The sequence below is a fragment of the Hyaena hyaena genome, unplaced genomic scaffold (assembly GCF_003009895.1).
Source record: "Hyaena hyaena isolate Hyena2069 unplaced genomic scaffold, ASM300989v1 scaffold_862, whole genome shotgun sequence".
Classification (NCBI taxonomy): domain Eukaryota; kingdom Metazoa; phylum Chordata; class Mammalia; order Carnivora; family Hyaenidae; genus Hyaena; species Hyaena hyaena.
In genome coordinates this window covers 528,947-544,886 of record NW_024081494.1, presented here as the reverse complement: position 1 = coordinate 544,886, position 15,940 = coordinate 528,947, and the positions used below count along the sequence as shown (strand labels likewise).

General features: G+C 43.5%; 1 protein-coding gene across 2 annotated transcripts in view; it reads right to left on the bottom strand.

Moving 5' to 3' along the window:
* Nucleotides 1-15,940, bottom strand: part of RASGRF2 (Ras protein specific guanine nucleotide releasing factor 2) — a 240,674-nt gene that overhangs the window by 26,322 nt on the left and 198,412 nt on the right. The gene's annotated exons all lie outside the window — the stretch shown is intronic.

Here is a 15,940-nt window from a genome sequence, read left to right as displayed (position 1 = left end):
TGGGTTGGGGTCCTATTGTTAGTATTTCTGACAGGCTCCCCAGGGGGTGGAAATTCCTCAGAGAGATAAGTGCTTCCCTTAGCCTAGGCCACAGTGCTTCCTCCCCATGTTTATATCTATTCATGTTTTGTGTCTAGGAGGTGATATACTTTCTCCCAGGAGCCTTCCTTGGTCAATCCAGTGGGGTAAAGGGCTTTGTTTTGATGCTCTCAAGGTTCCCCCATCATAACCTACTGTATGATCAGGGCTGAAATAATTGGCTTCCCAGTGGACCGTGTGTAAGATCAGAAACTGAGGCAGAGAAATAGCTCAAAAAAAAATTGGTTGCAAGAATAAAATCTGTCATTTGGGCAGTGACTTGAATTTAGAACTTCAATATAGATATGCTAAGGGCTAAAGAATAAAGGACACTCACAAACTGATGGGGATGCACCAAACAGACCCAGGAGTGAGACTGAAGGGGCGCCCACTGGGCAAAGCTGTAAGTAGGAGCATCAAAGGGAATGAGAGTGATAAGTAATTACTAACTGAATCACAACAACCAGTGAGCCTCTACTGATGCTCACAAAGACGTAAGTAGGTAAATACACAGAGAGGGTGGAAGAGAAATTTTCTTTGTAGCAGAATTCCAACCAACAAATGCAAAGAAAAAAAAAAGCTTTAAAAAGAATCACCATTTTGTCCAAAGCAGTAATAACAGATCAGGTAACTGAACGGATGCTGAAATTAACTGGGAAAGAGAATTAATAGTGTCCAAGTACCCACATGGCCCTGCCAGAAATGATTTATTAATTTCGAAGACAGACTCTGCAGACCTCACCTTAACAAACTGATCAGAGTGACCACCACCAGTCGTGGAACAAACTAACATCATGTACTGATGTAATGCTCTGTGACAATCACCAGTTATTACTTTTTCCCCAAATGCAAAATCTCCCATTGGCATTGTGAAAAAGCCTTGTGCTCTTCAAAAATGTTAATGTAATATGAAAGACAAATAAGAACTGGAACTGTTCCATTTTAAAGGACAACAAAGGAACCATGGCTACATGCAGCATGTAAACCCAGGATTGAAGGGGAAATGCTATAAAGGGCATCACTGGGAAAAGTCGAATCAGGGCTACATCCTGGGTGAGAACATCATCAATGTTAGATTGCCCTGACTTTGATCAGTGTACTGAGGCTGTTTAAGAGCAGGTCCCTGTTTTGCAAGGGCAGGGAGGAGGTACAGAGAGAGAGAGAACACAAATGTGGTAAACATGTTAACTATTATTGTGAGTATAGATGTGTATCAGTGTTCTTTGTTTTATTCTGGCATTTTTCTCTTGATTTGAAATTTTTCAAGGTAAAGAGTTGAAGAAAGAAGTAATAAGGTAAAGTTGTGTTTCTTGCACTTTTTAATTTTTTTAATGTTTATTTTTGAGAGAGAGAGTGAGCATGAACAGGGAAGGGGCAAAGAAAGAGGGAGACAGAGGATCCAAAGCAGGCTCCGTGCTGACAGCAGAGAGCCTGAGACAGGGCTCAAACCCACGAACTGTGAGATCATGATGTGAGCTGAACTTGGAGACTTAACTGACTGAGCCACCCAGGCATTCCTCTTGCACTGTTTAAAAATTCATGCATTCTTTTTTTAAAAAAATAATGTTTATTCATTTTTGAGAGAGAGAGACAGAGCATGAGCAGTGGAGGTGGGGAGAGAGAGAAAGACACAGAATCCCAAGCAGGCTCCAGGCTCTGAGCTGTCAGCATATAGCCTGACACAGAGCTTGAACTCACTGACCATGACATCATAACCTGAGCCAAAGTTGGACGCTGAACCAACTGAGCCACCCAGGCACCCCTAGTACATTCTTACAACACACTTGCAGGCAGCGCACCGGGACTGTCAGGTTATCAGAGATGAAATGCACACTGCTAAGTCCTGTTTTCAAGGACCTGACTATGATGGACTCTTTTTCCATGAGTAGGCGTGAATGTGTATTTTCCTTCCTATATAAAGTTACTCGTTATAACTACATTTTAACTTTCAGGAAAGTTATTTTGAAGCACTGACATTCTGAATTCTTTTAAGTAATTAGAGAAAATGTTGCTAATTGGAAAGAATCTAATAAAAAAAAACAGCACGCTTTACCTATATTTACCTATATTTAGTAAATTCGGGGCAAAATAGTCCATAATTTCACAAACAATGCAACAGTCTGCCCTGATTTGAGTGGAATATTTTTGTGCCTCAGTTTGGTAGAGAACTGTTTAACAAATTTTTCCTCAATATTTCGCTTTTAATGCTTCACAATCAGTACCGTTTCTTCAGAATAGGAGACACTGGGGCCTCAGGCAACACAGAGGTTAATATCTCTTACCATTCTTAGGCCTTTAGCTGATGTCTTCCTAAAATTTCATTTACTTATTGCCCAACAGCTTCTTGGCTATCGGTTTTCCTTTTAAAATGTATAGAAGGAGAAGAGAGTAGTACCTTGCTACTGCGTTTTCTTTGTCCCACCTCCTCTCCTGTTTCAAGGTGAAGGGAATATTTATAAACAGATAATGACCTCACTTACTTCAACTCCTGCACACTACCAGGATTTCTCAGCCACCAGGGGTCTGTTTCCTTAATGAATATTTGATATTTATTAGTGAGATGATGGAGTCCTCTGGTAGCTATGTCAGCCTCTAACGATGCACATAATCTGATTATCATAAATGGATTAGTGTGAAGGACATCAGGCCAGTGTTTGGACCTTGCTAAGGGCTAATTAGCAATCTCATCAACGAGCTCCCGGGAGTACCTACAGTGCCCCACCCTGGGCTCAACAGGGGAAACAGTTATGAGACCCCAGGAAGGCAAGTTGTACGAAAAGTCTTGTTAAGGAAAATAAAATGTAATTTTATGATTCTGAGCTCTGGGAAGACTAGCCTGAGAGAGACCTTTGAAAACTTGGTGGAATTTGCCCAGACACTATTCAGAGCATGATGAAGGTTACAGGTGAATATTTACTCTGCTGATGATGTAGCTGATGGAAAGCAGGTTAACTAATGATGGCTGAGTACGAAATGGAAGAATTCTCACTCATAGTTTCCCCTGACCTTTGCACAGGTTTTTTACCACGTTCAAAGTGAACTTCCATGCATGATTTCAGTTCTCCCTCAGCTGACCCAGGAGCAGACAAGGCAGGAACCTATGACCTTGTGTCATACACAGGCCACTGAGGCTGAAGGGATGTGATCATATGGCTGAGATGAGGCATGTAAGGAGGTGCCAGAGTACGGACAAAAACACAGGTCTGTCATCTGACTCTGGTAACCCGAGGTTACACCTGTGCTTCTACCTGTCAATATGCCTGCAAATCACTGCAGATTCTAATGCAGTAGGTTTGAAACACTCTACTTTTCTAATGGACTCCAGGGCGATGCTGATTATACTTTCAGCAGCAAGACATTGCCATTGTTTATTTTTTTAATTCATAAAAACAACTCCTCAAAGACTGACTAAAAAACGATCTGAATCCTCTGATATACTACCTAGAATGTAAAGTTTTCTTTTTTAACAATGCATGTAAAATGCAGAATTGACCACTCAAAAGTCCCTGTTAAAAACATAGTAGCTACTACTTTAAAAGAAACCTGGAGCAGCTAAAAGGCACTTGCCCTATTTAAATCCAGAGGTAGATTATTCATAATAAGTCTGCCTGACAGTCATTTTTAAATTATCTGGAATCTAATTTTTTGTCACATTCCCCCAGGCCCTGGAAATGGGAAATGAGAATACTGGGGGGAGAACACTGGCAGCTTCTCAGAGGCAGAAATCAAGGGTGCCCACAAGATGGCGCTCCAGGGTCGTCTGGCTACCGCACCGCCTTTGTGCTGGGACCTGGCCGGCCTGGCCCAGGGGGAGCATGGCCCCACAGGCGGAAGCTGCCTGCTGTCGGTTATCTGATGCCCCCGATCAGGGAACCCTGCGGCACCCAAGAGGACCTGAGGCAGTCCCTGCAGCTATCACAGCAACAGCTTATGTAGGGTGGTTTTTGTTTTCTAATTTTTGAAGCAGAGATGAGGAGAGGGAAGATAAGAAAAAAGAAACAACCCTGCTTCCAACAGTAGAGAGCCCAGAAAATATGAGACTTTCACATTTCAGCCTCTACAAAGGAGACCATAGCTCTCATTCGCGGTGGGGGGAAGGCAGGACAAAGTACAGCAGGCTGGGTGACGGAGAGAAGAAGGAAACCTTAACCCCGGAAACCCAGGGAGAGGAGCTAGAGTTCTGGGGTGGAGGCGAGGCCCTCTGAGTCTGAGGAGAGGTTCTGGGCCTGGAAATGTAGCTCTGGGAACCCCTGCAAAGAGGTGATAGCTCAAGCAGAGTAGCAGGAAACACCGCAAGGACTTAGGGACAAAAGGTTACCCACAAATGATGTTAGAATCCTCCTCAAGCGGTAAGCTGTTGGGAGATGAGGGTATTTTACCAAGATCTTCCTGATTCCACTCAAACACATTCATAAATGACTAGAAAGTCGGCATGTCCCCTAGGTTAGTGAGCAACTCCTCATGTCATTATCATAACTAAGACTTTGTGAGAGTTTGCCACATGCTAGATGATATTTCAATCACTTTATGTTCTCATTTAACCCTTGACAGCAACACAGTTACAATCATTATAATTCGCATTTTATATACAAGGAAGTCAACGTACAGAGAATCTACGTTATTTTGTCCTAAGTCACGCCAGTAGCAAGTGGCAGACTCAGGACTCTACCCAGGCAGGGCTGGCTGAAATCTGAGTTTTTAACTGCTAACACCACAGACTCTCCCCAAAAAACGTGGCTGTCAGTGAATTAGTGCTGGTGGCTTGGGCTGAAAAGACACATCCAACAGCTGGTTGCCCTATTGAGCCTGCAACTATTTCCCACCTAGACTAGCAACCATTCGAGATAGAGACCTTGAAACTCAGGTTTGTATTAATAACACCAGATTATACAACAGAGAAATAATCTGAGACGCATAAATCAGATTCTCCAGCACCCTGAAACGAAACCCCCTGCTGACAGCTTAGGTATGTTGGCAATTACGTCATTCTTTCAGGAGAGCAGGGTAATAATTACTAATACACAATGTATGGCCAAGGGAACTCTAGGACATCAAGAGAATCTGATTCCAAAAACACAATTTGAGGATAAAGAGAATTATGAGAGTAATTATCTTACTATAATCAGTATAGTGTATTCCTAACAGTGGCCAGAGTTTTTAAAAGGAAAGTGGAAATGTTGCAGAATGGAGTAAAACCACACAAAAAATTTTAAAACCTGGGACAACTGGCTCATAAAAAAGGGGATTAGGATGTGTTAGGCTCAAAAATAAAAGCCCGAGATTTGACAATGATTTTCAAGAAAATGAAAAGCATGCTGTTTTCTGTTTTCTTTTACTAGAGAAGACGAATAATTTAATTTACATTGTAGTATACATTTAGAGTAGATCTGGGCCATTTGGTCAACTGGGAAACTGAGGCAAAGAGGCTGAGTGATACTCCCAAAATTTATGCAAATCAACCTTAATAGGTTGAAGATACACTTTTCTTGTTTCCTCATTTTAATGAAGTAGAGATAATAAGCCTCTAAGCCAGTGTGGTTTTCAGTTCTGTTGAGGGGAGGGGGAACTTCATCCAGAACTTAAATATTGAAACATGATCCCAGGGGAGATTGTGCTGGCTAAAAGCTGGCAAAGAGATCCTGCAAAGCATCTGTTTGGCCTCATCTACCTGACACCACCCTTGGTCTGCCTGCCTTCTGGGCAACCTTGACTCTGAATCACAGTTTCGCACTGGAAAAGTAAAAGACAGGCTTTTCCAGCATTCCCCATCAATCTGCAAAAAATTTTTAAAAGCCTCTTTGTTTGCCCTACAAAAGGAATAACCTACTCAAAAAAACATAAGGAAGGGCATTACATTTGGAATAAAACCCTCCAAAGCAATGCCACAGTAATTCCCAACTTTCCAATACCTGTTCAATGCTTACTCGTAAGGTTTTAGAATCTCCGAAGAGGAACAGAGTATATAGAAATATGTAACTGACCATCATGTAGGAGCTTATGCACCAGGAAAAGGTGGTAAAACCCAGAGAGTAAGTAAGCTCCAGATTTGGTAAGCACAGGTGCTCCTGGTGGGGGCTCAAATATTTGTTGAATGAATGGACAAAAGTTCTAGGGAAGATACTTGACTCTGAGACATATGGTAATATGTTACTTAATTCTTCTTAATCTGGCGTTTGGGGAAATTATTTTAGCAGATGTGAGGTGGGAGGCTACTAGAGGAAGGCACAGTGCAAAATGTGGAAGATTTGTTGGAACAAAAATAACTGGGAAGAGGCAAATGGCAATGAATGACATAGACTCAGTGAGAAGGAAGAAACCATGCAGAAAATAGTTTATCTGACCATTTTCTAACAAATGATTTTGCATCTGAATGACTTGCTAAAATCCAGCCTCTAGACCTGAACAGCTGTGCTTGTAAGAATTTTAAATACTGCCCACAACTTTGAAATCACATAACTCCCAGGCTTATATCTTTACATCTCAAAAGAGAATCAGTCTTTTAAAAAGCATTTATCAGAAGAAAGAGAATTTTTCCAGGCGATGTTTTCCACCAGTTTCTAGATAGGTGGTTAATTGATACAGACTGTAGCTTTCAAGGCAAGGACAAAAATTAGAGGTGAAAAAAAGTTTGGAAAGGCCTGCTTTTAATCCTGATTTTTAAATTTTGATTGTTAATTAATGCCACATGCCAACAAAATTGTCATTGACTTTAAGTCGAGAAGAAGTCTTAGTAGAGAGTGGTCTATAAGTTACACTTTGTTCTCCACGCCCTCTGACCCATAAGAGGGAAAAAGACTGATAAAGAAAGCTGATAGGCAAGCTGTATCTCATCCCTTTCCCCATAGAGAAGATAGACCCAGAGTCAGGAATGTAGCAGAAGTAGAGCCTTTGATATTCATCCAGGAAGAAACTATGCAAAGAGATCAGAAGATACAGGTGGGTGGCATCTGGGAACAGGCTGGGCAGGACAGGAAGCACAAAGAAAAGGGCAACAGGTAGGCAACACTTTCAGGTCTGAACAAACCAGTTGATGCCTCAGTGCTACACTGGCTCCTTGCAGTCCTAGGGGACACAGGCCTAAAATAATGAAGGGTCGCTGATCCAGAAAAGGGACCCAAAGCTCAGTCTTGTGTGCATGGTCACCAGAAATGCCTCCTAGGTCCATGAGTGATGATACCCATGTAGAATGCAAACTACGAGAGGAGTCAGAAGCTATCGATGTACATAAAGTCCCAGACAGAGTTCCTCCATGTTTTCTGCCCATGAAACCCATCCATACAAGATTAAAGAATTCCACTGGATCTACAAAGAAAGCTAAATTTCTGTCTTGGCAACTGGTGGGGACAGAAATTAAATTCCATTTAAGACAGGGGTTTCTTTTTTTTTAAAGTGATTATTTATTTTTGAGAGAGACAGGCAGAGCTGAGCAGGGGAGGGAAAGAGAGAGAGACACACACAAAATGTGAGCTGTCAGCACAGAGCCTGACACAGGGCTCGAACCCAGAGACCATGAGATCATGACCTGAGCTGCAATCAGATGCTTAACCAACTGAGCCATCCAGGTGCCCCTAAGACTGGCTTCTTAGCCTCTTAATTTTATTTCACACAGACTTAAATAAATCCTGTTGTTAATTTCTCACCGAGTTTTCTTTTCTTTTTTTAAAAATATAGTAGAAAGCTTAAGGAGAGTTTAAAGAATAACAACAGGAGTGTATATAAGATAAGAAAAACTTTGCTAAGTAGTTAAAGGAAGTAAGATCTTGGCTGTTTGCCTAGACCACAGAAAGAGAGTCAGAAAATGAATATCTATCTTCAGGACTTAAAAAAAAAAAAAAAAAGAAAGAAAGAAAGGAAAAAGAAAAGAAAAGAAAAGAAAAGAACCATAGTTATCAGATAATAGTTTCTTACATCTGGGGGCGCCTGGGTGGCTCAGTTGGTTAAATGTCCGACTTTGGCTCAGGTCATGATCTCATGGTTCGTGGGTTCGAGCCCCAGCTTGGGCTCTGTGCTGACAGCTAGCTCAGAGCCTGGAGCCTGCTTTGGATTCTGTGTCTTCCTCTCTGACCCTCCCCTGCTCACGCTTTCTCTCTCTCTCTCTCTCTCTCTCTCTCTCTCTCTCAAAAATAAATGAAATATTTTAAAAAAAAACAGTTTCTTACATTTTGTATTTTCTAGGGCATTCTGACAAATTCATTTGTGCATAAGAATCCTTTACAGATCATTTTTCCCGTTTTATGAATGAGGAAGACAGCAAGCTGATGTGGGAATCTAGACTAGAATTCAGGTTTCCAGGTTTCTCTCCTCACCTGAGTCTTCCTGGACCCAGCAACTAAAGTGAAATGTGACGCCCATGGCAGTTTGTTCTCAGGGAGAAGGACACATTTTGATAAAATAATGCAGCAGGGTCAGAAACTACGGTAATGAATATCAGTACCAGCCTACGTGCCCAGGAAATCAGGAATCAAAGGGAACAGGGCTGGCTGGCCTAACTACAGCAGCCTCTGTTTCACTTTGGCTGCCTTTGTGGGAAGTATAGGTTTGTAAGCAAATGTATAGGCATTGTAAACAAATGCCCACTGGTTTGTACCTGGTGGGCATTTGGGATTTCTTAGCTTGGATATGCAGAGGTCAAAGGGCATTGGTATGGACAACTAGACACAAATGAGCACTAATAAGAAAAGATGAGACTAACATAAGAAAGTGTGTAACCCATTGATTACCTTCCCATTTAGTGCTTTTATAAAGCTATTTGCAAGGGTGAAACAGGAAACAACGAATCCGTCACTTAAACAAAGTTTGGGGCGCCTGGGTAGCTCAGTCAGTTAAGTGTCCAACTTTGGCTGAGGTCACGATCTCACGGTTCATGGGTTCATGCACCACATCAGTCTCTGTGCTGACAGGTCAGAGCCTGGAGCCTGCTTTTGATTCTGTGTCTCCCCCTCTCTCTGTCCCTGTCTCTCTCAAAAATAAACATTAAAAACATGTTAAACTGAAATAGTTCATAGCTGCCAGCTTCTCATATAGGAAGTAAATTTTCTCTTCTTATTCCTGGCACCCCCATCAGCACCATTGGCAGAAGGCAGGCCGCAAGAGCTTCACTGTACTTTGGGGCTGTTGAGCAGGGGGGCAGCATCTAATCCATGGCTAGGTGAGATGTCTGGGGTCTCCTGATCCTTCACCACAGACAGCACTAGCTCTAGCTTTGTCCTCGGCCAGCACCACAGAGGCTGGCACGGGAGCCTATAAATCACCATCTGAATGCAGGAGGTGCTGCAGTGTTCATCAGAAGGGAGGCAGCACTCTGCCCCATAAAACCATATAAATCCTTTACAGAATAGACTCTGGGACAAAGTAACTTTTCCAAGGAAGCATTTAGAAATAGAAAAAGCATGGTCAGTGTTAGCATATGCCATTCTCATTGTTTTGAGTCAGGAATGGTTATGCACACTTGGCATTTCAAGCTGTCTGCACCCCCAAAGGTGGCCAGCAAGATCACGGGTGAGAGGATGCTATGGACAGCCAGCAGCCTGGGTGTGCACCCTGGTTCTGCCACTTGCTCTCTGTGTCATCTCCAGCAGATTATTTCACCTCCCTAGGCTTCAATTTCCCCATCTGTAAAGCTGGGATAATAACAATACTACCTCGCCTCCCTTAAAATGTTGAGGTGAGGGGCAAATGACTTAATATTTGAAAACCACTTAGAGGAGTACCTGATGTAATAGTAAGCAATACAGTATTTGTTAAATAGTTAAAACATTGGGGGGCGCCTGGGTGGCTTAGTCGGTTAAGCGTCCGACTTTCGCTTAGGTCATGATCTCGCGGTTCGTGGGTTCGAGCCCCGCGTCAGGCTCTGTGCTGACTGCCAGCTCAGAGCCTGGAGCCTGTTTCAGTCTGTGACTCCCTCTCTCTTTGACACTCCCCTGCTCACGCTGTCTCTCTCTCTCCTAGAAATAAATAAAACATTAAAAAAAATTTTTTTTTAAATAGTTAAAACATTGGGAGTTGTGTCATTCAGAATTCACCCTCATAGAGAAAAATGCCTTCTAAGTCAGGGGTTATGTTTTCAAGTTGCCTATAAAAGACTGTGTACCATAACTAAGCCTCAGACCTCAGGCTGGCTCAGAGGTCATTGCTCTGGAATGCAATGGCTTGTTGTCCTAGCTCAGTGCCAGCAACACACCTTCCCTGGGAAGGGACATTGGAAAACCTCATCAAGCTGTGGTAAGGATCTGGGGAAGGGCGCTTTGTAAAGTCCTGGGCATCTTCAGGACCATGAGGACAGGAAGCATCCACATAGTGCAGAGTGGTGCAGCCAAGGGAAGCATTCTTTCTCCAGCACAGAGCCCAAAGATCAGGTGTCTGTCCTCCGAAGATGGCCTCGTAAGTGGAAAAGAAGATCCGCTCTGCTCTCTCCAAGAGCAGAGACTGAGCAGCGAGGGTGGATGGGGAAGTCCCCCATGGCAGACAAGCAGGATCAGGTACAGATGACAAGGGGCTGGGCCCGAGGGCAGGATGGGGCTGGAAGCAATCTCAACGCTATCAGCAGAGGCGACAGGAAGTGCCTGTTTAGTAGCTGGCTCTTTCTTACACATTTCCCGCCCACATGGAAAGTCTGCACTATGCCCGTCCTCGGACCAACCTCCGTTTCAGATTTGGAACAAAGAGTAAATCTGAACTTAGTGCTCTAACTTGATGCTAGATTTAGTGTCTTAGGGAGCAACGCCAAAAAAATTAAAAATTTAAAAAGGGGCCCCTGTCATCTGTCAACGTAACTAACAGAAGAGACGAACTACATAATCTCTCATTTTTAGGACACCCTGATCCCTGAGGTCTTTGAACACAGGAAGTCCCTGCCATGCCAGCAGCACCCACTTTCCCACCTTAGTTAGTCCACAGGGCATGTTCCCACTGGACCACTGACCTGAGGCTGCAGGCTCAAAGCCCAAATGCAAGTATGCATTGGTACATTCCCTTACTTGGGAAGGAGCCATCACTTTCTTTGAGATCTATAACCCCAACACTGATGCTATGCAAAGGTTTTGCTTTGTCCACATAACATAAACCCAATGGGGGTGTGCCCCTCGCTGGCAGGCCTGTTGCTGGGGTCAACTGGTGATGATCCACAGGCTCCTGTTTCGGAGGAAGGGAGCACTGCAGGAGAGAGGACGGAATCCTCTGGGAGCTGGGTCTGGCTGGCTGCCGTACTTCTGAGCGGTCCAGAAATGCGCAGTTATACCATAGCCATTAGTCATATGTGTCTATTTATATTAAATTAAATGTTAAAACTTCAATGTTTCAGCCACCCTGGCTGCATTTAAAGGCTCAATTAGCCACATGTGGCTAGGAACTACTGCATTTGGTACTACAGATCTAGAATGTTTCCACCATCATAAAAAGTTCATCTGGGCAGCACAGATTGAACCTCTCTGAAACTTAACTGCTTCACTGGTCAAACAGGGGTAACAACATTTGTCTGAGTTTAGACCCTCAGAGGGCTCCGCTAAGAAGAAACCATCTGTAATGTTCTGAGCATTCACCTATAACGGTTACTCTAACAGGTATTACCTCACATAATGTTCACAATCACTAGAAGAGGTGAAACCATCCCCAGTTACATGGAAGGAGAAATGGAGGCCTGGAGGAGCTGAATAGTTAACTGGGCCACACAGCTAATAAACAGTAGAGTGGGGATTTCAATCCAGGTAACGTTGGCCCTGAAGCCCATGCTTCTTGCCATCCCCCATGCTTCTCCAGCAGGCTTCCAAAGGCCCCTCTGCTCTGCATCCATGCACCATGGACAGACTGCCCAGGGGTCAGCTCCTCCTAGGATACGTGGAGGTGTAAAAGCCTTCATCTCAGCTGCTATGAGTGACTACAAAGTGGAGGAGTGAGAGCTGCTCATTCTCATACCCCAAACTACATTTATTTATTAGGTGTGTTCATGAAGTGATACAGAGCATATATTTTAACAAAAAGATTCATAGTATCTGTGTGAGTGTACACGTGTGTTTTTACGTGATAAAGTATTTATAAAGCCCTCTTATGGGAAAAGCATGTACGTATGTAAAAAGTATCATACACATTGTTGAAAGTAAAAGAGGGGTGCCTGGGTGGCTCAGTGGGTTAAGCATCCGACTCTCAATCTCAGCTCAGGTCTTGATATCAGGGTTGTGAGTTCAAGCCCCACTCTGTGCCAGACATGAAGACTATTTAAAAAAAAAAAAAAGGAAAGGAGCAAACTGGGGGAAATGAGTGTAATTGGCAGATTAAATGTTTTACCCTAGATAAAGAAAAAGTACCTAATATCAAGAAGAACAATACTAAAACTAACAGAAGATTGGGCTATGCCTGGGAAGAGGGACAGGGATGGGGAGGGGCCCCTTGGTGCTCAGGATGGTAATGTTACAGGTGTGTACAAAGGTAAAAAGTCACTGAACCAGACTCATAAGTCTAGTGCCCTTTATGTGGAGAATGTAAGAGTTCAATAAGTTGCTACAAAGCATATAAACCAAAAAATATATTCTACATTATCAGCTAAACGTGTTCTCTTTGTTCCCCAAACAATGAATGTAAGAGGACTGAAATGAGTTAGAAACATAACAGCTGAGTTATTTTGATATACTCCGTGAAATTATTTTCTGGAGGTGACCTGAACTTCCTATATCATGCACAATGACAAAATTATCTAGCAGCAGTACTGGTCATATTCAACTGCTCTGTAGACCAGCCTTCCCTGCCTTGCATGTAGTTTTGGGCAGACACCAGAGTTTTCAAGAACCTTTAGTTATAAGAACAACTCTTCAATCAAAATGTCCAGTCCAATAGATTAAAGTTGTAGTTGGGTCCAGAGTAAGACACATCCTTCCTGGCCTAACCTAGGCTGCCCTGAGCCTGGAAGCCTATTTAGGAGGCCCCCTGGTCTTTCCCACCACCGGCTCTCCACTTCTTGCTTTCACTTCTGACCCTCCAGGGAAACATAGCCGGATGTGCTAGGGCAGGTGGAGGCTGGCCCTGCCTCCTTCTGGATGCAGCAGGACAGTGACTAACTCAGAATTCCTCTTGTGGGGCACTTGGTGGGATTTTTGGAGACCTCTCCACTGGAGACTTAATGCCAGCTTCCCTGACTCAGGTGATGTCTGGATCCTTCCACGCTCAAATCTACCCTGTGTCTGGCACATTCCAGCGTGCAATTCTTATTAGTGAATGAATAAAGGAGGTGAGGAATCAGAAAGAAAGTAGCCATGTTCCCTCCATAAACTCCTTTGGGAAGGAGATTTTTATGTAAGTAGATCATTTTTATCTGATCTCACGCTTTTAAAATATTCCCTTTAACCTACAGTTGAGAAAATGAGTGACTGTTTCATTCTTGGCCACTTGTCACTCAGATGGTACCCAGAGTCTTGTTGGAGCAGGTCGTAACCTGTGAACATAGTTGCAGGTCCTTTGTTAGCGCCGTTCCATGGTCTATAAATTCCTTAAACAACTGGACAGAGTATCTTCCCAGAATCAGTGGATCACTAAGACAATTCAGGAAAACCAGAGTTGTTATAGACCATACACACAAGACCAGGCCTCTGACAGACACTGGAGTGCCGGCCTCGAAGTCCCTCCCTCTCCTCTGTGTACAGAAGACAATGCAGTCACGTGAGCATGTGATTAAAAGCCCTGCAGCCCCGGAATCTGCAGACACCATGGAACTGTGCCCGTGGCATGGAAGACCTCCTGGCAGGAGACACTTGACAAGTGTGTGGACGTCTGATGAAGACACCTCGTTCTCTGAGATCTTCTCTCTTTTTTAAAAATTTCACTTATGTATTTTGAGAGAGAAACAGAGAGAAGGGGAGAAGCAGAGAGACAGGGAGACAGAGAATCCCAACCAGGCTCTGCACCGTCAGCATGGAGCCTGATGTGGGGCTCGAACTCACAAACTGTGAGATCATGACCTGAGCAGAAACCAGGAGCTGGATGCTCAACCAACTGAGCCACCCAGGTGTCCCCTTTCTCTCAGATTTTCTCTCTGATTTCCAGCCCCTTAGTGGTTTTAGTCTCTGTCTTGGCTGACTTTGGGCATTTTAAACACTTGAGAATACCTTCCTGGACAGAATGAACAACAGCAACATTAAAATGCCAACTCAATCTGACAACTATTCCTGGGCAACTCCCATGTGCCCAGCGCTGCAGAGCCCTGAGGAGGGAGACATCAGGATAAAAGAGACAAGCCCTATCTGCAGGGAACTATGAGCTCCTTGGAGGGGGATGAAATGTGCATCTCCTGTCCTTAACTGGAAGGGATTTGGTCACTTCCACCTACGGTGTACTTTCTGTCATTCATGCTTCTTTATTTAAATTTTTAAAAATGTTTTTATTTATTTCTGACAGAGAGAGACAGTGTGAGGAGGGGAGGGTTAGAGAGAAAGAGGGAGATACAGAATCTGAAACAGGCTCCAGGCTAGCTCCCAGCACAGAGCTTGACATGGGGCTCGAACCCACGAAGGGCGAGATCATGACCTGAGCCAAAGCCAGACACTTAACCAACTGAGCCACCCAGGCGCCCCCATGCTTCTTCTTCTTTTTTTTTTTTTTTTACAAATAGTTTTGTCAATTTGGTTTCCATATAACACCCAGTGCTCATCCCCAGAAATGCCCTCCTCCATGCCCATCTCCCCCCTACCCCCCACATCCATCAGTCCTCAGTTTGTTTCTCAGTATTCAAGAGTCTCTCATGGTTTGCCTCTCTCCCTTTCCCCCACCATTTCCCCCCTTCTTCTCCCACATGGTCCTCAGTTAAGTTCCTCCTAATCCTTCTATACATGCAAACATATGATATTTGTCCTTCTCTGACTGGCTTATGCTTCTTCATTTAATGTCACCTTTCATCCTCACCAGATCCTTGGAGGAGGTTAGCAATGGATGGCTCTCCTTATTTTCAGAAGACGATATTTGGATGCCTCAGTTGGTTAAGCAACTGACTCTTGGTTTCAGCTCAGGTCATGATCTCACGGTTTTATGAGTCCGAGCCCTGTGTTGGGCTCTGCACTGGTGGCATAGAGCCTGCTTGGAAGTTTTTCTCTCCCTCTCTCGGTCCCTCTCCCACTCACACTGTCTCTGTCTCTCTCAAATAAATAAAGTAAAACTTAATTTAAAAAAAAAGAGACAATATTAACAGACAGTGAGGCTGAGTGACCAACTCTGGCCCCACAGAAGATCCGGGAGAAAGCTGGAAGAAGAATACATGTACCTCTGACTCTGTGCTGCTACATCCACTCACCCACAGACAAGGCATGGCCTTCTGGCCTCACTTTCAACATGAAAGGCAGTAGGTGAGTGAAAAAGCACAACAAAATGAAGAGAGAGTAGCATAGAATGTGTAACAGATGAAAATTTTTAAAATCATGAAAGAAAAAGAAGCAATTTAGCCTTACCAAATAATTACGAAAGGAAAGGCTAGAAGGCTCAAGAAGGGAATTCTAACACACACTGAAGGGAAGGAGTTGAGGGAAATTTCATTTCTCTGGAGAACCAATATTTATAATTCTGCAACTCTGTTTCTGCTGAATTAAGTCCAGGGTAGTATCTGCCAATATTAGTTACTTTTGGTGAGAAATGAGAAACAAATGCATGACAGTTAATATTCTGTAGTAGACTCAAGTCTTTAGATTTTTGGGGGACAAATCTACGTCTTGTTGTTTCACTGAGGCCTTTCTTTTTTTGATACATTGAAGCGGTGTCTCTGGCTGGTTTATTAGGAGTGATGCAATCGTTACCATGTTTGGCTGTATTTCTGAAATGATTACAACTTCCTACTCATTTTTTTAAAGCTACTACTTAAAAATAATCAGGTTGCCACAATAATGTTGTATTC